Source organism: Pseudorca crassidens, chromosome 1 (assembly GCF_039906515.1).
Source record: "Pseudorca crassidens isolate mPseCra1 chromosome 1, mPseCra1.hap1, whole genome shotgun sequence".
NCBI lineage: Eukaryota > Metazoa > Chordata > Mammalia > Artiodactyla > Delphinidae > Pseudorca > Pseudorca crassidens.
The window spans coordinates 96,792,628-96,813,862 of NC_090296.1; positions in this window are offsets into that span (position 1 = coordinate 96,792,628).

Genomic DNA, 21,235 nt, shown 5'->3' on the forward strand with positions numbered 1-21,235 from the left:
CCATAAGGGAATCAAGTGTGTGCAGAGCGGCACAAACACAGCAGTGAAAATGAGCTAAACCCCATTATAGAAATAAATTTTAAAACCAAAACGCAGAAACAATGAAAGAGAGAAAAATTCTTACAAAATTCGCTCAGGGGCTGTGATGCAACCTGTAATGACCACATATAAACCCACAGCTGGATAAGACATAAGGCTGGACACTTGGGGCTGAGAGCATTGGTGAGCTTTGGTGAGCAACTGCCGAAAGTTTAATGCAATACTTCATACTACTCATTCCAAGGGTCCCAACACTCCAGGTTGAAGGGAATCTTCCTACAGCTAAACCATGCATGGGGAATCCAGCAGATGGTATACCATATGATCGGGAAAGGTTTCTAAAACGCACCTCATTTTCCTCTCCTGGGGCTCCGGATCAACATTCCAGCCACTTTACTAACAACATCTCCACATGGAGAGTCAATGCCTTTAAGTTCCGGTATCGCACAGTCTGCAGTTAGTGCGGAGGATGAATGGGAATAGGGGGAACCAGTGAGAAAATAGCTGTAGCGGTTTCAATGGGCACATGTCACTCTAATTTCACATCAGGAAGAAGAATTAACCAAAGGCAGAGCAAGGCGCCCCAGAAGAACGATAGGGCCTGAAGAAATCCTGTGGATATGAGGCAAGATCACAAAAATAAGAGCTGAAAAATGGAGCTAAGGGCCACTGCAATTCAAAAACCTGCAGAGTTATAAAGGCCAACTATTTTCCAAAAGTATATTGAGGTAAGGCTATGAAGAGGCACTGACAGCAAGGCAGAATTGCAGGAAACCGATTTCAAGAGGTAGACAGGAACTGCATTGAAAACATATGAAAAGACTCAGAACGTCGACAATGATGCACTTGGCCAAAAAGGGCGTATGCGTTTCTTCCTGAATATATTCAGGAAGAAACGCATACGCCCTTTCTGGCCAACCAAGCAAGCTTGCAAAGGAAATCTGCACTACAATGAAGTCTCACTGCCCCCCGGTCAAAAGGGCCATCTGAAAAAAGTGTAAAATCCAGAACGGCAGGACAGGCCATGGAGAACTGGGAGCCTTTTTGTGCTTATGGGCAGGATGTAAATTGCCAACAGCCACTCTGGAGAAGTGTATGGTGTTTCCTGAAACATCTAAAAAACAAAGCAACAGAGCCTAGGGCACTTCCACTTATGGTCCTATAGCTTAGTGAAATTAAAATCAAAAAGACACAGCCACCCCAAAGTTTGGGACGGCTCTGTTTACAAGAACCTCGTTTACGGTAGAAGTTCAATATCGTAGAAAGCAAAAAATGGATAAAGAAGTTGTGGTACATACGTAGAATGCAATATCATTCAGCAATGAAATCTATGTCATCAGGCACATAGCAGCATAATGAGTGGATTCAGGTACGATGATTCTAAGTGAAATAAGTCACACAGAAAAAGAAACATCATAAGATATCCCTAATACACGGAATGTAAACTTGGCTACCCAGGAAATGAATTACAAAACAGAACAGGGTCTCAAATGTAGAACCAACTTATGCTTGCTAAAGGGGAAAGGTGAGTTGGTGTGCTGCATAAAACAAGAGATTGAAATGAGCACAGATACCGTTCAATAAGCCAAATATGTAATAGACTAGAGCTACTCCTTGCTCAACGAAGTGGACTCAACACCACATATTAAACGCCTAAGAATATACCTGACTAGTAAGAATCTTAAAACCTATGGATTTATATGTCTCCGAAAGAGAATCAAGCGTGTGTACAGCGGCATAAACGCAGCAGTGATAGGATTGGTGAGGTTCGGTGAGCAAATGCAGACCCTTTGAAGTCATATTGCATGGTACCCATTCCATGGTTCTCAACCTCCAGGTTTAAAGGATTCTTCCTTCAGCTAAAACATGCATGTGGAACCCAGAGTATGATCCACCGTGTGATCGGGAAACGTGTTCAAATGTGTCTCAGTTTTCATCCCCTGGTAATCGGGTGCAACATTCCAGACGCTTGACTAACACTCTCCCCCACTTGGAGAGTCAGTGCCTTTCACCTCCTGTTTGGCCCAGTTTGCAATTTCTGCGGAAAATGAACAGGAATAGGGAGAACCAATGAGAGACTAGCTGGAGGGTTCTGGACGGGCAAAATTAACTCTCATTTCCCACCAAGAAGAGGAATTATCCAAAGGCTCAGCGAGCCATGCCGGAACCACACTAGGGCCTGAAGCAATCCTGCGGTGTTGCGGCCAGCTCACAAGAAAGCGAGTTGAAGAAAGGAGCTCAGGGGAACTGTAATTCACACACCTGCAGAGTTCTAAATGACAGCTATCGTCCAAAAATATATTGAAGTAAGGCTGTCAAGAGGACTTGAAAGCGGGGCAGAATTGCAGGAAACCGATTTCAGGAGGTAGACTGGAATTGCATGTAAAGCATAGGAAAAGAGGCAGAACGTCCACAATGATGCACTTGGCCAAAAAGGGCGTCTGCGTTTTTTCCTGAATATACTCAGGAAAAAACGCATACGCCCTTTTTGGCCAACCAAGCAAGCTTGCAAAGGAAATCTGCACTACAATGAAGTCTCACTGCCCCCCGGTCAAAAGGGCCATCTGAAAAAAGTGTAAAATCCAGAAAGGCAGGACAGGCCATGGAGAACTGGGAGCATTGTTATGCTGATGGGCGGGATGTAAATTGCCAACAGCCACTCTGCAGAAGTGTATGGTGTTTCCTGAAACATCTAAAAAACTAAGCAACAGAGCCTAGGGCACTTCCACTTATGGTCCTATAGTTTAGGGAAATTAAAATCAAAAAGAAACAGCCACCCCAAAGTTTGGGACGGCTCTGTTTACAGGAAGCTCTTTTACGGTAAAAGTTCAATATCGCAGAAAGCGAAAAATGGATAAAGAAGTTGTGGTACTTACGTACAATGCAATATCACTCAGCAATGAAATGTATGTCATCAGGCCAGTAGCAGCATAATGAGTGGATTCAGGTACGATGATTCTAAGTGAAATAAGTCACACAGAAAAAGAAACATCATAAGATATCACTAATACACGGAATGTAAACTTGGCTACACAGGAACTGAATTACAAAACAGAATAGGGTCTCAAATGTAGAAAACCAACTTATGCTTGCTTAAGGGGAAAGGTGAGTTGGGGTGCTGCATAAAACCAGAGATTGAAATTAGCACAGATACCTTTCCATAATACAAATATGTAATAGACAAGAGCTACTGCTTGCTCAACGAAGTGGACTCAACACCCCATATTAAACGCCTAAGAATATACCTGACTAGTAAGAATCTTAAAACCTATGGATTTATATGTCTCCGAAAGAGAATCAAGTGTGTGTACAGCGGCATAAACGCAGCAGTGATAGGATTGGTGAGGTTTGGTGAGCAAATGCAGACCCTTTGAAGTCATATTGCATGGTACCCATTCCATGGTTCTCAACTCTCCAGGTTTAAGGGATTCTTCCTTCAGCTAAAACATGCATGTGGAACCCAGAGTATGATCCACCGTGTGATCGGGAAACGTGTTCAAATGTGTCTCAGTTTTCGTCCCCTGGTACTCGGGTGCAACATTCCAGACGCTTTACTAACACTCTCCCCACTTGGAGAGTCAGTGCCTTTAACCTCCTGTTTGGCCCAGTTTGCAATTTCTGCGGAAAATGAACAGGAATAGGGAGAACCAATGAGAGACTAGCTGGAGGTGTCTGGACGGGCAAATTTAACTCTCATTTCCCACCAGGAAGAGGAATTAACCAAAGGCTCAGCGAGCCATGCCGGAACCACACTAGGGCCTGAAGCAATCCTACGGTGTTGCGGCCAGCTCACAAGAAAGCGAGTTGAAGAAAGGAGCTCAGGGGCCCTGTAATTCACAAACCTGCAGAGTTATACATGACAGCTATCGTCCAAAAATATATTGAAGTAAGGCTGCCAAGAGGACTTGAAAGCGGGGCAGAATTGCAGGAAACCGATTTCAGGAGGTAGACTGGAATTGCATGTAAAGCATAGGAAAAGAGGCAGAACGTCCACAATGATGCACTTGGCCAAAAAGGGCGTATGCGTTTTTTCCTGAATATATTCAGGAAAAAACGCATACGAACTTTTCGGCCAACCAAGCAAGCTTGCAAAGGAAATCTGCACTACAATGAAGTTTCACTGCCCCCCGGTCAAAAGGGCCATCTGAAAAAAGTGTAAAATCCAGAAAGGCAGGACAGTCCATGGAGAACTGGGAGCCTTGTTATGCTGATGGGCGGGATGTAAATTGCCAACAGCCACTCTGCAGAAGTGTATGGTGTTTCCTGAAACATCTAAAAAACAAAGCAACAGAGCCTAGGGCACTTCCACTTATGGTCCTATAGCTTAGGGAAATTAAAATCAAAAAGACACAGCCACCCCAAAGTTTGGGACAGCTCTGTTTACAAGAACCTCGTTTACGGTACAAGTTCAATATCACAGAAAGCGAAAAATGGATAAAGAAGTTGTGGTACTAACGTACAATGCAATATCACTCAGCAATGAAATCTATGTCATCAGGCCCATAGCAGCATAATGAGTGGATTCAGGTACGACGATTCTAAGTGAAATATGTCACACAGAAAATGAAACATTATAAGATATCACTAATACATGGAATGTAAACTTGGCTACACAGGAACTGAATTACAAAACAGAATAGGGTCTCAAATGTAGAAAACCAACTTATGCTTGCTTAAGGGGTAAGGTGAGTTGGGGTGCTGCATAAAACCAGAGATTGAAATTAGCAAAGATACCTTTCCATAAGACAAATATGTAATAGACAAGAGCTACTGCTTGCTCAACGAAGTGGACTCAACACCCCATATTAAACGCCTAAGAATATACCTGACTAGTAAGAATCTTAAAACCTATGGATTTATATGTCTCCGAAAGAGAATCAAGCGTGTGTACAGCGGCATAAATGCAGCAGTGAAAGGATTGGTGAGGTTCGGTGAGCAAATGAAGACCCTTTGAAGTCATATTGCATGGTACCCATTCCACGGTTCTCAACTCTCCAGGTTTAAGGGATTCTTCCTTCAGCTAAAACATGCATGTGGAACCCAGAGTATGATCCAACGTGTGATCGGGAAACGTGTTCAAATGTGTCTCAGTTTTCGTCCCCTGGTACTCGGGTGCAACATTCCAGACGCTTTACTAACACTCTCCCCACTTGGAGAGTCAGTGCCTTTAACCTCCTGTTTGGCCCAGTTTGCAATTTCTGCAGAAAATGAACAGGAATAGGGAGAACCAATGAGAGACTAGCTGGAGGTGTCTGGACGGGCAAATTTAACTCTCATTTCCCACCAGGAAGAGGAATTAACCAAAGGCTCAGTGTGCCATGCCACTACCACACTAGGGCCTGAAGCAATCCTGCAGTGTTGCGGCCAGCTCACAAGAAAGCGAGTTGAAGAAAGGAGTTCAGGGGCACTGTAATTCACAAACCTGCAGAGTTATAAATGACAGCTATCATCCAAAAATATATTGAAGTAAGGCTGCCAAGAGGACTTGAATGCGGGGCAGAATTGCAGGAAACCGATTTCAGGAGGTAGACTGGAATTGCATGTAAAGCATAGGAAAAGAGGCAGAACGTCCACAATGATGCACTTGGCCAAAAAGGGCGTATGCGTTTTTTCCTGAATATATTCAGGACAAAACGCATACGCCCTTTTTGGCCAACCAAGCAAACTTGCAAATGAAATCTGCACTACAATGAAGTCTCACTGCCCCCCGGTCAGAAGGGCCATCTGAAAAAAGTGTAAAACCCAGAAAGGCAGGACAGGCCATGGAGAACTGGGAGCCTAGTTAGGCTGATGAGCGGGATGTAAATTGCCAACAGCCACTCTGCAGAAGTGTATGATGTTTCCTGAAACATCTAAAAAACAAAGCAACAGAGCCTAGGGCACTTCCACTTATGGTCCTATAGCTTAGGGAAATTAAAATCAAAAAGAGACAGCCACCCCAAAGTTTGGGATGGCTCTGTTTACAGGAACCTCATTTACGGTACAAGTTCAATATCACAGAAAGCGAAAAATGGATAAAGAAGTTGTGGTACTAACGTACAATGCAATATCACTCAGCAATTAAATCTATGTCATCAGGCCCATAGCAGCATAATGAGTGGATTCAGGTACGATGATTGTAAGTGAAATATGTCACACAGAAAAAGAAACATCATAAGATATCACTAATACACGGAATGTAAACTTGGCTACACAGGAACTGAATTACAAAACAGAATAGGGTCTCAAATGTAGAAAACCAACTTATGCTTGCTTAAGGGGAAAGGTGAGTTGGGGTGCTGCATAAAACCAGAGATTGAAATTAGCACAGATACATTTCCATAATACAAATATGTAATAGACAAGAGCTACTGCTTGCTCAATGAAGTGGACTCAACACCCCATATTAAACGCCTAAGAATATACCTGACTAGTAAGAATCTTAAAACCTATGGATTTATATGTCTCCGAAAGAGAATCAAGTGTGTGTACAGCGGCATAAATGCAGCAGTGATAGGATTGGTGAGGTTCGGTGAGCAAATGCAGACCCTTTGAAGTCATATTGCATGGTACCCATTCCATGGTTCTCAACTCTCCAGGTTTAAGGGATTCTTCCTTCAGGTAAAACATGCATGAGGAACCCAGAGTATGATCCAACGTGTGATCGGGAAACGTGTTCAAATGTGTCTCAGTTTTCGTCCCCTGGTACTCGGGTGCAACATTCCAGACGCTTTACTAACACTCTCCCCACTTGGAGAGTCAGTGCCTTTAACCTCCTGTTTGGCCCAGTTTGCAATTTCTGCGGAAAATGAACAGGAATAGGGAGAACCAATGAGAGACTAGCTGGAGGTGTCTGGACGGGCAAATTTAACTCTCATTTCCCACCAAGAAGAGGAATTAACCAAAGGCTCAGCGAGCCATGCCGGAACCACACTAGGGCCTGAAGCAATCCTGCGGTGTTGCGGCCAGCTCACAAGAAAGCGAGTTGAAGAAAGGAGCTCAGGGGCCCTGTAATTCACAAACTTGCAGAGTTATACATGACAGCTATCGTCCAAAAATATATTGAAGTAAGTCTGCCAAGAGGACTTGAAAGCGGGTCAGAATTGCAGGAAACCGATTTTAGGAGGTAGACTGGAATTGCATGTAAAGCATAGGAAAAGAGGCAGAACGTCCACAATGATGCAATTGGCCAAAAAGGGCGTATGCGTTTTTTCCTGAATATATTCAGGAAAAAACGCATAAGCCCTTTTTGGCCAACCAAGCAAGCTTGCAAAGGAAATCTGCACTACAATGAAGTCTCACTGCCCCCCTGTCAAAAGGGCCATCTGAAAAAAGTGTAAAATCCAGAAAGGCAGGACAGTCCATGGAGAACTGGGAGCCTTGTTATGCTGATGGGCGGGATGTAAATTGCCAACAGCCACTCTGGAGAAGTGTATGGTGTTTCCTGAAACATCTAAAAAACAAAGCAACAGAGCCTAGGGCACTTCCTCTTATGGTCCTATATCTTAGGGAAATTAAAATCAAAAAGACACAGGCACCCCAAAGTTTGGGACAGCTCTGTTTACAAGAACCTCGTTTACGGTACAAGTTCAATATCACAGAAAGCGAAAAATGGATAAAGAAGTTGTGGTACTAACGTACAATGCAATATCACTCAGCAATTAAATCTATGTCATCAGGCCCATAGCAGCATAATGAGTGGATTCAGGTACTATGATTCTAAGTGAAATATGTCACACAGAAAAAGAAACATCATAAGATATCACTAATACACGGAATGTAAACTTGGCTACACAGGAACTGAATTACAAAACAGAATAGGGTCTCAAATGTAGAAAACCAACTTATGCTTGCTTAAGGGGAAAGGTGAGTTGGGGTGCTGCATAAAACCAGAGATTGAAATTAGTACAGATACCTTTCCATAAGACAAATATGTAATAGACAAGAGCTACTGCTTGCTCAACGAAGTGGACTCAACACCCCATATTAAACGCCTAAGAATATACCTGACTAGTAAGAATCTTAAAACCTGTGGATTTATATGTCTCCGAAAGAGAATCAAGCGTGTGTACAGTGGCATAAACGCAGCAGTGATAGGATTGGTGAGGTGCGGTGAGCAAATGCAGACCGTTTGAAGTCATATTGCATGGTACCCATTCCATGGTTCTCAACTCTCCAGGTTTAAGGGATTCTTCCTTCAGCTAAAACATGCATGTGGAACCCAGAGTATGATCCACCGTGTGATCGGGAAACGTGTTCAAATGTGTCTCAGTTTTCGTCCCCTGGTACTCGGGTGCAACATTCCAGATGCTTTACTAACACTCTCCCCACTTGGAGAGTCAGTGCCTTTAACCTCCTGTTTGGCCCAGTTTGCAATTTCTGTGGAAAATGAACAGGAATAGGGAGAACCAATGAGAGACTAGCTGGAGGTGTCTGGACGGGCAAATTTAACTCTCATTTCCCACCAGGAAGAGGAATTAACCAAAGGCTCAGCGAGCCATGCCGGAACCACACTAGGGCCTGAAGCAATCCTGCAGTGTTGCGGCCAGCTCACAAGAAAGCCAGTTGAAAAAAGGAGCTCAGGGGCACTGTAATTCACAAACCTTCGGAGTTATAAATGACAGCTATCATCCAAAAATATATTGAAGTAAGGCTGCCAAGAGGATTTGAAAGCAGGGCAGAATTGCAGTAAAACGATTTCAGGAGGTAGACTGGAATTGCATGTAAAGCATAGGAAAAGAGGCAGAACGTCCACAATGATGCACTTGGCCAAAAAGGGCGTATGCGTTTTTTCCTGAATATATTCAGGAAAAAACGCATAAGCCCTTTTTGGCCAACCAAGCAAGCTTGCAAAGGAAATCTGCACTACAATGAAGTCTCACTGCCCCCCGGTCAAAAGGGCCATCTGAAAAACCTGTAAAATCCAGAAAGGCAGGACAGGCCATGGAGAACTGGGAGCCTTCTTATGCTGATGGGCGGGATGTAAATTGCCAACAGCCACTCTGGAGAAGTGTATGGTGTTTCCTTAAACATCTAAAAAACAAAGCAACAGAGCCTAGGGCACTTCCACTTATGGTCCTATAGCTTAGGGAAATTAAAATCAAAAAGACACAGCCACCCCAAAGTTTGGGTCGGCTCTGTTTACAAGAACCTCGTTTATGGTACAAGTTCAATATCGCAGAAAGCGAAAAATGGATAAAGAATTTGTGGTACTTATGTACAATGCAATATCACTCAGCAATGAAATCTATGTCATCAGGCCAGTAGCAGCATAATGAGTGGATTCAGGTACGATGATTCTAAGTGAAATAAGTCACACAGAAAAAGAAACATCATAAGGTATCACTAATACACGGAATGTAAACTTGGCTACACAGGAACTGAATTACAAAACAGAATAGGGTTTCAAATGTAGAAAACCAACTTATGCTTGCTTAAGGGGAAAGGTGAGTTGGGGTGCTGCATAAAACCAGAGATTGAAATTAGCACAGATACCTTTCCATAAGCCAAATATGTAATAGACAAGAGCTACTGCTTGCTCAACGAAGTGGACTCAACACCCCATGTTAAACGCCTAAGAATATACCTAACTAGTAAGAATCTTAAAACCTATGGATTTATATGTCTCCGAAAGAGAATCCAGCGTGTGTAGAGCGGTATAAACGCAGCTGTGATAGGATTGGTGAGGTTCGGTGAGCAAATGCAGACCCTTTGAAGTCATATTGCATGGTACCCATTCCATGGGTCTCAACTCTCCAGGTTTAAGGGATTCTTCCTTCAGCTAAAACATGCATGTGGAACCCAGAGGATGATCCACCGTGTGATCGGGAAACGTGTTCAAATGTGTCTCAGTTTTCGTCCCCTGGTACTCGGGTGCAACATTCCAGACGCTTTACTAACACTCTCCCCACTTGGAGAGTCAGTGCCTTTAACCTCCTGTTTGGCCCAGTTTGCAATTTTTGTGGAAAATGAACAGGAATAGGGAGAACCAATGTGAGACTAGCTGGAGGTGTCTGGACGGGCAAATTTAACTCTCATTTCCCACCAGGAAGAGGAATTAACCAAAGGCTCAGCGAGCCATGCTGGAACCACACTAGGGCCTGAAGCAATCCTGCGGTGTTGTGGCCAGCTCACAAGAAAGCGAGTTGAAGAAAGGAGCTCAGGGGCACTGCAATTCACAAACCTGCAGAGTTATAAATGACAGCTATCGTCCAAAAATATATTGAACTAAGGCTGCCAAGAGGACTTGAAAGTGGGGCAGAATTGCAGGAAACCGATTTCAGGAGGTAGACTGGAATTGCATGTAAAGCATAGGAAAAGAGGCAGAACGTCCACAATGATGCACTTGGCCAAAAAGGGCGTATGCGTATTTTCCTGAATATATTCAGGAAAAAACGCATATGCACTTTTTGGCCAACCAAGCAAGCTTGCAAAGGAAATCTGCACTACAATGAAGTCTCACAGCTCCCTGGTCAAAAGGGTAATCTGAAAAAAGTGTAAAATCCAGAAAGGCAGGACAGGCCATGGAGAACTGGGAGTTTTGTTATGTCAATGGGCGTGATGTAAATTGCCAACAGCCACTCTGGAGAAGTGTATGGTGTTTCCTGAAACATCTAAAAAACAAAGCAACAGAGCCTAGGGCACTTCCACTTATGGTCCTATATCTTAGGGAAATTAAAATCAAAAAGACACAGGCACCCCAAAGTTTGGGACAGCTCTGTTTACAAGAACCACGTTTACGGTACAAGTTCAATATCACAGAAAGCGAAAAATGGATAAAGAAGTTGTGGTACTAACGTACAATGCAATATCACTCAGCAATTAAATCTATGTCATCAGGCCCATAGCAGCATAATGAGTGGATTCAGGTACTATGATTCTAAGTGAAATATGTCACACAGAAAAAGAAACATCATAAGATATCACTAATACACGGAATGTAAACTTGGCTACACAGGAACTGAATTACAAAACAGAATAGGGTCTCAAATGTAGAAAACCAACTTATGCTTGCTTAAGGGGAAAGGTGAGTTGGGGTGCTGCATAAAACCAGAGATTGAAATTAGCACAGATACCTTTCCATAAGACAAATATGTAATAGACAAGAGCTACTGCTTGCTCAACGAAGTGGACTCAACACCCCATATTAAACGCCTAAGAATATACCTAACTAGTAAGAATCTTAAAACCTATGGATTTATATGTCTCCGAAAGAGAATCAAGCGTGTGTACAGTGGCATAAACGCAGCAGTGATAGGATTGGTGAGGTTCGGTGAGCAAATGCAGACCCTTTGAAGTCATATTGCATGGTACCCATTCCATGGTTCTCAACTCTCCAGGTTTAAGGGATTCTTCCTTCAGCTAAAACATGCATGTGGAACCCAGAGTATGATCCACCGTGTGATCGGGAAACATGTTCAAATGTGTCTCAGTTTTCGTCCCCTGGTACTCGGGTGCAACATTCCAGACGCTTTACTAACACTCTCCCCACTTGGAGAGTCACTACCTTTAACCTGCTGTTGGGCCCAGTTTTCAATTTCTGCGGAAAATGAACAGGAATAGGGAGAACCAATGAGAGACTAGCTGGAGGTGTCAGGACGGGCAAATTTAACTCTCATTTCCCACCAGGAAGAGGAATTAACCAAAGGCTCAGTGTGCCTTGCTGGAACCACACTAGGGCCTGAAGCAATCCTGCGCTGTTGCGGCCAGCTCACAAGAAAGCGAGTTGAAGAAAGGAGATCAGGGGCTCTGTAATTCACAAACCTGCAGAGTTATAAATGACAGCTATCGTCCAAAAATATATTGAAGTAAGGCTGCCAAGAGGACTTGAAAGCAGGGCAGAATTGCAGTAAAACGATTTCAGGAGGTAGACTGGAATTGCATGTAAAGCATAGGAAAAGAGGCAGAACGTCCACAATGATGCACTTGGCCAAAAAGGGCGTATGCGTTTTTTCCTGAATATATTCAGGAAAAAACGCATACGCCCTTTTTGGCCAACCAAGCAAGCTTGCAAAGGAAATCTGCACTACAATGAAGTCTCACTGCACCCCGGTCAAAAGGGCCATCTGAAAAACCTGTAAAATCCAGAAAGGCAGGACAGGCCATGGAGAACTGGGAGCCTTCTTATGCTGATGGGCGGGATGTAAATTGCCAACAGCCACTCTGGAGAAGTGTATGGTGTTTCCTTAAACATCTAAAAAACAAAGCAACAGACCCTAGGGCACTTAAACTTATGGTCCTATAGCTTAGGGAAATTAAAATCAAAAAGACACAGCCACCCCATAATTTGGGACGGCTCTGTTTACAAGAACCTCGTTTTCGGTACAAGTTCAATATCGCAGAAAGCGAAAAATGGATAAAGAAGTTGTGGTACTTACGTACAATGCAATATCACTCAGCAATGAAATCTATGTCATCAGGCCAGTAGCAGCATAATGAGTGGATTCAGGTACGATGATTCTAAGTGAAATAAGTCACACAGAAAAAGAAACATCATAAGATATCACTAATACATGGAATGTAAACTTGGCTACACAGGAACTGAATTACAAAACAGAATAGGGTCTCAAATGTAGAAAACCAACTTATGCTTGCTTAAGGGGAAAGGTGAGTTGGGGTGCTGCATAAAACCAAGATTGAAATTAGCACAGATACCTTTCCATAAGCCAAATATGTAATAGACAAGAGCTACTGCTTGCTCAACGAAGTGGACTCAACACCACATATAAAACGCCTAAGAATATACCTGACTAGTAAGAATCCTAAAACCTATGGATTTATATGTCTCCGAAAGAGAATCAAGCGTGTGTACAGCGGCATAAACGCAGAAGTGATAGGATTCGTGAGGTTCAGTGAGCAAATGCAGACCCTTTGAAGTCATATTGCATGGTACCCATTCCATGGGTCTCAACTCTCCAGGTTTAAGGGATTCTTCCTTCAGCTAAAACATGCATGTGGAACCCAGAGTATGATCCACCGTGTGATCGGGAAACATGTTCAAATGTGTCTCAGTTTTCGTCCCCTGGTACTCGGGTGCAACATTCCAGATGCTTTACTAACACTCTCCCCACTTGGAGAGTCAGTGCCTTTAACCTCCTGTTTGGCCCAGTTTGCAATTTCTGTGGAAAATGAACAGGAATAGGGAGAACCAATGAGAGACTAGCTGGAGGTGTCTGGACGGGCAAATTTAACTCTCATTTCCCACCAGGAAGAGGAATTAACCAAAGGCTCAGCGAGCCATGCCGGAACCACACTAGGGCCTGAAGCAATCCTGCGGTGTTGCGGCCAGCTCACAAGAAAGCCAGTTGAAAAAAGGAGCTCAGGGGCACTGTAATTCACAAACCTTCGGAGTTATAAATGACAGCTATCGTCCAAAAATATATTGAAGTAAGGCTGCCAAGAGGACTTGAAAGCAGGGCAGAATTGCAGTAAAACGATTTCAGGAGGTAGACTGGAATTGCATGTAAAGCATAGGAAAAGAGGCAGAACGTCCACAATGATGCACTTGGCCAAAAAGGGCGTATGCGTTTTTTCCTGAATATATTCAGGAAAAAACGCATAAGCCCTTTTTGGCCAACCAAGCAAGCTTGCAAAGGAAATCTGCACTACAATGAAGTCTCACTGCCGCCCGGTCAAAAGGGCCATCTGAAAAACCTGTAAAATCCAGAAAGGCAGGACAGGCCATGGAGAACTGGGAGCCTTCTTATGCTGATGGGCGGGATGTAAATTGCCAACAGCCACTCTGGAGAAGTGTATGGTGTTTCCTTAAACATCTAAAAAACAAAGCAACAGAGCCTAGGGCACTTCCACTTATGGTCCTATAGCTTAGGGAAATTAAAATCAAAAAGACACAGCCACCCCAAAGTTTGGGTCGGCTCTGTTTACAAGAACCTCGTTTATGGTACAAGTTCAATATCGCAGAAAGCGAAAAATGGATAAAGAATTTGTGGTACTTATGTACAATGCAATATCACTCAGCAATGAAATCTATGTCATCAGGCCAGTAGCAGCATAATGAGTGGATTCAGGTACGATGATTCTAAGTGAAATAAGTCACACAGAAAAAGAAACATCATAAGGTATCACTAATACACGGAATGTAAACTTGGCTACACAGGAACTGAATTACAAAACAGAATAGGGTTTCAAATGTAGAAAACCAACTTATGTTTGCTTAAGGGGAAAGGTGAGTTGGGGTGCTGCATAAAACCAGAGATTGAAATTAGCACAGATACCTTTCCATAAGCCAAATATGTAATAGACAAGAGCTACTGCTTGCTCAATGAAGGGGACTCAACACCCCATATTAAACGCCTAAGAATATACCTAACTAGTAAGAATCTTAAAACCTATGGATTTATATGTCTCCGAAAGAGAATCCAGCGTGTGTAGAGCGGTATAAATGCAGCAGTGATAGGATTGGTGAGGTTCGGTGAGCAAATGCAGACCCTTTGAAGTCATATTGCATGGTACCCATTCCTTGGGTCTCAACTCTCCAGGTTTAAGGGATTCTTCCTTCAGCTAAAACATGCATGTGGAACCCAGAGTATGATCCACCGTGTGATCGGGAAACGTGTTCAAATGTGTCTCAGTTTTCGTCCCCTGGTACTCGGGTGCAACATTCCAGACGCTTTACTAACACTCTCCCCACTTGGAGAGTCAGTGCCTTTAACCTCCTGTTTGGCCCAGTTTGCAATTTTTGTGGAAAATGAACAGGAATAGGGAGAACCAATGAGAGACTAGCTGGAGGTGTCTGGACGGGCAAATGTAACTCTCATTTCCCACCAGGAAGAGGAATTAACCAAAGGCTCAGCGAGCCATGCTGGAACCACACTAGGGCCTGAAGCAATCCTGCGGTGTTGTGGCCAGCTCACAAGAAAGCGAGTTGAAGAAAGGAGCTCAGGGGCACTGTAATTCACAAACCTGCAGAGTTATAAATGACAGCTATCGTCCAAAAATATATTGAAGTAAGGCTGCCAAGAGGACTTGAAAGCGGGGAAGAATTGCAGGAAACCGATTTCAGGAGGTAGACTGGAATTGCATGTAAAGCATAGGAAAAGAGGCAGAACGTCCACAATGATGCACTTGGCCAAAAAGGGCGTATGCGTTTTTTCCTGAATATATTCCTGAATATATTCAGGAAAAAACGCATACGCCCTTTTTGGCCAACCAAGCAAGCTTGCAAAGGAAATCTGCACTACAATGAAGTCTCACTACCCCCGGTCAAAAGGGCCATCTGAAAAAAGTGTAAAATCCAGAAAGGCAGGACAGGCCATGGAGAACTGGGAGCCTTGTTATGCTGATGGGCGGGATGTAAATTGCCAACAGCCACTCTGGAGAAGTGTATGGTGTTTCCTGAAACATCTAAAAAACAAAGCAACAGAGCCTAGGGCACTTCCACTTATGGTCCTATAGACTAGGGAAATTAAAATCAAAAAGACACAGCCACCCCAGAGTTTGGGATGGCTCTGTTTACAAGAACCTAATTTACGGTACAAGTTCAATATTGCAGAAAGCGAAAAATGGATAAAGAAGTTGTGGTACTTACGTACAATGCAATACCACTCAGCAATGAAATCTATGTCATCAGGCCCATAGCAGCATAATGAGTGGATTCAGGTACGATGATTCTAAGTGAAATAAGTCACACAGAAAAAGAAACATCATAAGATATCACTAATACACGGAATGTAAACTTGGCTACACAGGAACTGAATTACAAAACAGAATAGGGTCTCAAATGTAGAAAACCAACTTATGCTTGCTTAAGGGGAAAGGTGAGTTGGGGTGCTGCATAAAACCAGAGATTGAAATTAGCACAGATACCATTCCATAAGCCAAATATGTAATAGACAAGAGCTACTGCTTGCTCAACGAAGTGGACTCAACACCCCATATTAAACGCCTAAGAATATACCTGACTAGTAAGAATCTTAAAACCTATGGATTTATATGTCTCCGAAAGAGAATCCAGCGTGTGTACAGCGGCATAAACGCAGCAGTGATAGGATTGGTGAGGTTCGGTGAGCAAATGCAGACCCTTTGAAGTCATATTGCATGGTACCCATTCCATGGTTCTCAACTCTCCAGGTTTAAGGGATTCTTCCTTCAGCTAAAACATCCATGTGGAACCCAGAGTATGATCCACCGTGTGATCGGGAAACGTGTTCAAATGTGTCTCAGTTTTCGTCCCCTGGTACTCGGGTGCAACATTCCAAATGCTTTACTAACACTCTCCCCACTTGGAGAGTCAGTGCCTTTAAACTCCTGTTTGGCCCAGTTTGCAATTTCTGCGGAAAATGAACAGGAATAGGGAGAACCAATGAGAGACTAGCTGGAGGTGTCTGGACGGGCAAATTTTACTCTCATTTCCCACCAGGAAGAGGAATTAACCAAAGGCTCAGCGAGCCGTGCCGGAACCACACTAGGGCCTGAAGCAATCCTGCGGTGTTTCGGCCAGCTCACAAGAAAGCGAGTTGAAGAAAGTAGCTCAGGGGCACTGTAATTCACAAACCTTCAGAGGTCTAAATGACAGCTATCGTCCAAAAATATATTGAAGTAAGGCTGCCAATAGGACTTGAAAGCGAGGCAGAATTGTAGGAAACCAATTTCAGGAGGCAGAGGGGAATTGCATGTAAAGCCTAGGAAAAGAGGCAGAACGTCCACAATGATGCACTTAGCCAAAAAGGGCGTATGCGTTTTTTCCTGAATATATTCAGGAAAAAACGCATACGTCCTTTTTGGCCAACCAAGCAAGCTTGCAATGGAAATCTGCACTACAATGAACTCTCACTGCTCCCCGTTCAAAAGGGCCATCTGAAAAAAGTGTAAAATCCAGAAAGGCAGGACAGGCCATGGAGAACTGGGAGCCTTGTTATGCTGATGGGCGGGATGTAAATTGCCAACAGCCAGTCTGGAGAAGTGTATGGTGTTTCCTGAAGCATCTATAAAACAAAGCAACAGAGCCTAGGGCACTTCTACTTATGGTCCTATAGCTTAGGGAAATTAAAATCAAAAAGACACAGCCACCCCAAGGTTTGGGACGGCTCTGTTTACAAGAACCTCATTTACGGTACAAGTTCAATATCTCAGAAAGCGAAAAATGGATAAAGAAGTTGTGGAACTTACGTACAATGCAATATCACTCAGCAATGAAATCTATGTCATCAGGCCCGTAGAATCATAATGAGTGGATTCAGGTACGATGATTCTAAGTGATTTAAGTCACACAGAAAAAGAAACATCATAAGGTATCACTAATACACGGAATGTAAACATGGCTACACAGGAACTGAATTACAAAACAGAATAGGGTCTCAAATGTAGAAAACCAACTTATGCTTGCTTAAGGGGAAAGGTGAGTTGGGGTGCTGCATAAAACCAGAGATTGAAATTAACACAGATACCTTTCCATAAGCCAAATATGTAATAGACAAGAGCTACTCCTTGCTCAACGAGGGACACACAACACCACATATTAAACGCCTAAGAATATACCTGACTAGTAAGAATCTTAAAACCTATGGATTTATATGTCTCCGAAAGCGAATCAAGAGTGTGTACAGTGGCATGAACGCAGCAGTGATAGGATTGCTGAGGTTCGGTTAGCAAATGCAGACCCTTTCAAGTCATATTGCATGGTACCCATTCCATGGGTCTCAACTCTCCAGGTTTAAGGGATTCTTCCTTCAGCTAAAACATGCATGTGGAACCCAGAGTATGATCCAGCGTGGGATCGGGAAACCTGTTCAAATGTGTCTCAGTTTTTGTCCCCTGGTACTCGGGTGCCACATTCCAGATGCTTTACTAACAGTCTCCCCACTTGGAGAGTCAGTGCCTTTAACCTCCTGTTTGGCCCAGTTTGCAAATTCTGCGGAAAATGAACAGGAATAGGGAGAACCAATGAGAGACTAGCTGGAGGTGTCTGGACGGGCAAATTTAACTCTCATTTACCACCAGGAAGAGGAATTAACCAAAGGCTCAGCGTGCCATGCCGGTACCACACTAGGGCCTGAAGCAATCCTGCGGTGTTGGGGCCAGCTCACAAGAAAGCGAGTTGAAGAAAGGAGCTCAGGGGCCCTGTAATTCACAAACCTGCAGAGTTATAAATGACAGCTATCGTCCAAAAATATATTAAAGTAACGCTGTCAAGACGACTTGAAAGTGGGGCAGAATTGCAGGAAACCGATTTCAGGAGGTAGACTGGAATTGCATGTAAAGCATAGGAAAAGAGGCAGAACGTCCACAATGATGCACTTGGCCAAAAAGTTCGTATGCGTTTTTTCCTGAATATATTCAGGAAAAAACGCATACGCCCTTTTTGGCCAACCAAGCAAGCTTGCAAAGGAAATCTGCACTACAATGAAGTCTCACTGCTCCACGGTCAAAAGGGCCATCTGAAAAAAGTGTAAAATCCAGAAAGGCAGGACAGGCCATGGAGAACTGGGAGCCTTCTTATGCTGATGGGTGGGATGTAAATTGCCAACAGCCACTCTGGAGAAGTGTATGCCGTTTCCTGAAACATCTAAAAAACAAAGCAACAGACCCTAGGGCATTTCTACTTATGGTCCTATAGCTTAGGGAAATTAAAATCAAAAAGACACAGCCACCCCAAAGTTTGGGACGGCTCTGTTTACAAGAACCTCGTTTACGGTACAGGTTCAATATCGCAGAAAGCGAAAAATGGATAAAGAAGTTGTGGTACTTATGTACAATGCAATATCACTCAGCAATGAAATCTATGTCATCAGGCCCGTAGCAGCATAATGAGTGGATTCAGCTACGATGATTCTAAGTGAAATAAGTCACACAGAAAAAGAAACATTATAAGATACCACTAATACACGGAATGTAAACTTGGCTACACAGGAACTGAATTACAAAACAGAATAGGGTCTCAAATGTAGAAAACCAACTTATGCTTGCTTAAGGGGAAAGGTGAGGTGGGGTGCTGCATAAAACCAGAGATTGAAATTAACACAGATACCTTTCCATAAGCCAAATATGTAATAGACAAGAGCTACTCCTTGCTCAACGAGGGACACACAACACCACATATTAAACGCCTAAGAATATACCTGACTAGTAAGAATCTTAAAACCTATGGATTTATATGTCTCCGAAAGCGAATCAAGAGTGTGTACAGTGGCATGAACGCAGCAGTGATAGGATTGCTGAGGTTCGGTTAGCAAATGCAGACTCTTTGAAGTCATATTGCATGGTACCCGTTCCATGGGTCTCAACTCTCCAGGTTTAAGGGATTCTTCCTTCAGCTAAAACATGCATGTGGAACCCAGAGTATGATCCAGCGTGGGATCGGGAAACCTGTTCAAATGTGTCTCAGTTTTTGTCCCCTGGTACTCGGGTGCCACATTCCAGATGCTTTACTAACAGTCTCCCCACTTGGAGAGTCAGTGCCTTTAACCTCCTGTTTGGCCCAGTTTGCAAATTCTGCGGAAAATGAACAGGAATAGGGAGAACCAATGAGAGACTAGCTGGAGGTGTCTGGACGGGCAAATTTAACTCTCATTTACCACCAGGAAGAGGAATTAACCAAAGGCTCAGCGTGCCATGCCGGTAACACACTAGGGCCTGAAGCAATCCTGCGGTGTTGTGGCCAGCTCACAAGAAAGCGAGTTGAAGAAAGGAGCTCAGGGGCCCTGTAATTCACAAACCTGCAGAGTTATAAATGACAGCTATCGTCCAAAAATATATTAAAGTAAAGCTGTCAAGACGACTTGAAAGTGGGGCAGAATTGCAGGAAACCGATTTCAGGAGGTAGACTGGAATTGCATGTAAAGCATAGGAAAAGAGGCAGAACGTCCACAATGATGCACTTGGCCAAAAAGTTCGTATGCGTTTTTTCCTGAATATATTCAGGAAAAAACGCATACGCCCTTTTTGGCCAACCAAGCAAGCTTGCAAAGGAAATCTGCACTACAATGAAGTCTCACTGCTCCACGGTCAAAAGGGCCATCTGAAAAAAGTGTAAAATCCAGAAAGGCAGGACAGGCCATGGAGAACTGGGAGCCTTCTTATGCTGATGGGTGGGATGGAAATTGCCAACAGCCACTCTGGAGAAGTGTATGCTGTTTCCTGAAACATCTAAAAAACAAAGCAACAGACCCTAGGGCATTTCTACTTATGGTCCTATAGCATAGGGAAATTAAAATCAAAAAGACACAGCCACCCCAAAGTTTGGGACGGCTCTGTTTACAAGAACCTCGTTTACGGTACAAGTTCAATATCGCAGAAAGCGAAACATGGATAAAGAAGTTGTGGTACTTACGTACAATGCAATATCACTCAGCAATGAAATCTATGTCATCAGGCCCGTAGCAGCATAATGAGTGGATTCAGCTACGATGATTCTAAGTGAAATAAGTCACACAGAAAAAGAAACATTATAAGATACCACTAATACACGGAATGTAAACTTGGCTACACAGGAACTGAATTACAAAACAGAATAGGGTCTCAAATGTAGAAAACCAACTTATGCTTGCTTAAGGGGAAAGGTGAGGTGGGGTGCTGCATAAAACCAGAGATTGAAATTAACACAGATACCTTTCCATAAGCCAAATATGTAATAGACAAGAGCTACTCCTGGCTCAACAAAGTGGACCCAACACCCCATATTAAACGCCTAAGAATATACCTGACTAGTAAGAATCTTAAAACCTATGGATTTATATGTCTCCGAAAGAGAATCAAGCATGTGTACAGGGGAATAAACGCAGCAGTCATAGGATTGGTGAGGTTCGGTGAGCAAATGCAGACCCTTTGAAGTCATATTGCATGGTACACATTCCATGCGTCTCAACTCTCCAGGTTTAAGGGATTCTTCCTTCAGCTAAAACATGCATGTGGAACCCAGAGTATGATCCACCGTGTGATCGGGAAACGTGTTCAAATTTGTCTCAGTTTTCGACCCCTGGTACTCGGGTGCAACATTCCAGACGCTTTACTAACACTCTCCCCACTTGGAGAGTCAGTGCCTTTAACCTCCTGTTTGGCCCAGTTTGCAAATTCTGCGGAAAATGAACAGGAATAGGGAGAACCAATGAGAGACTAGCTGGAGGTGTCTGGATGGTCAAATTTAACTCTCATTTCCCAGTAGGAAGTGGAATTAACCAAAGGCTAAGCGTGCCATGCCGGAACCACACTAAGGCCTGAAGCAATCCTGCGGTGTTGCGGCCAGCTCACAAGAAAGCGAATT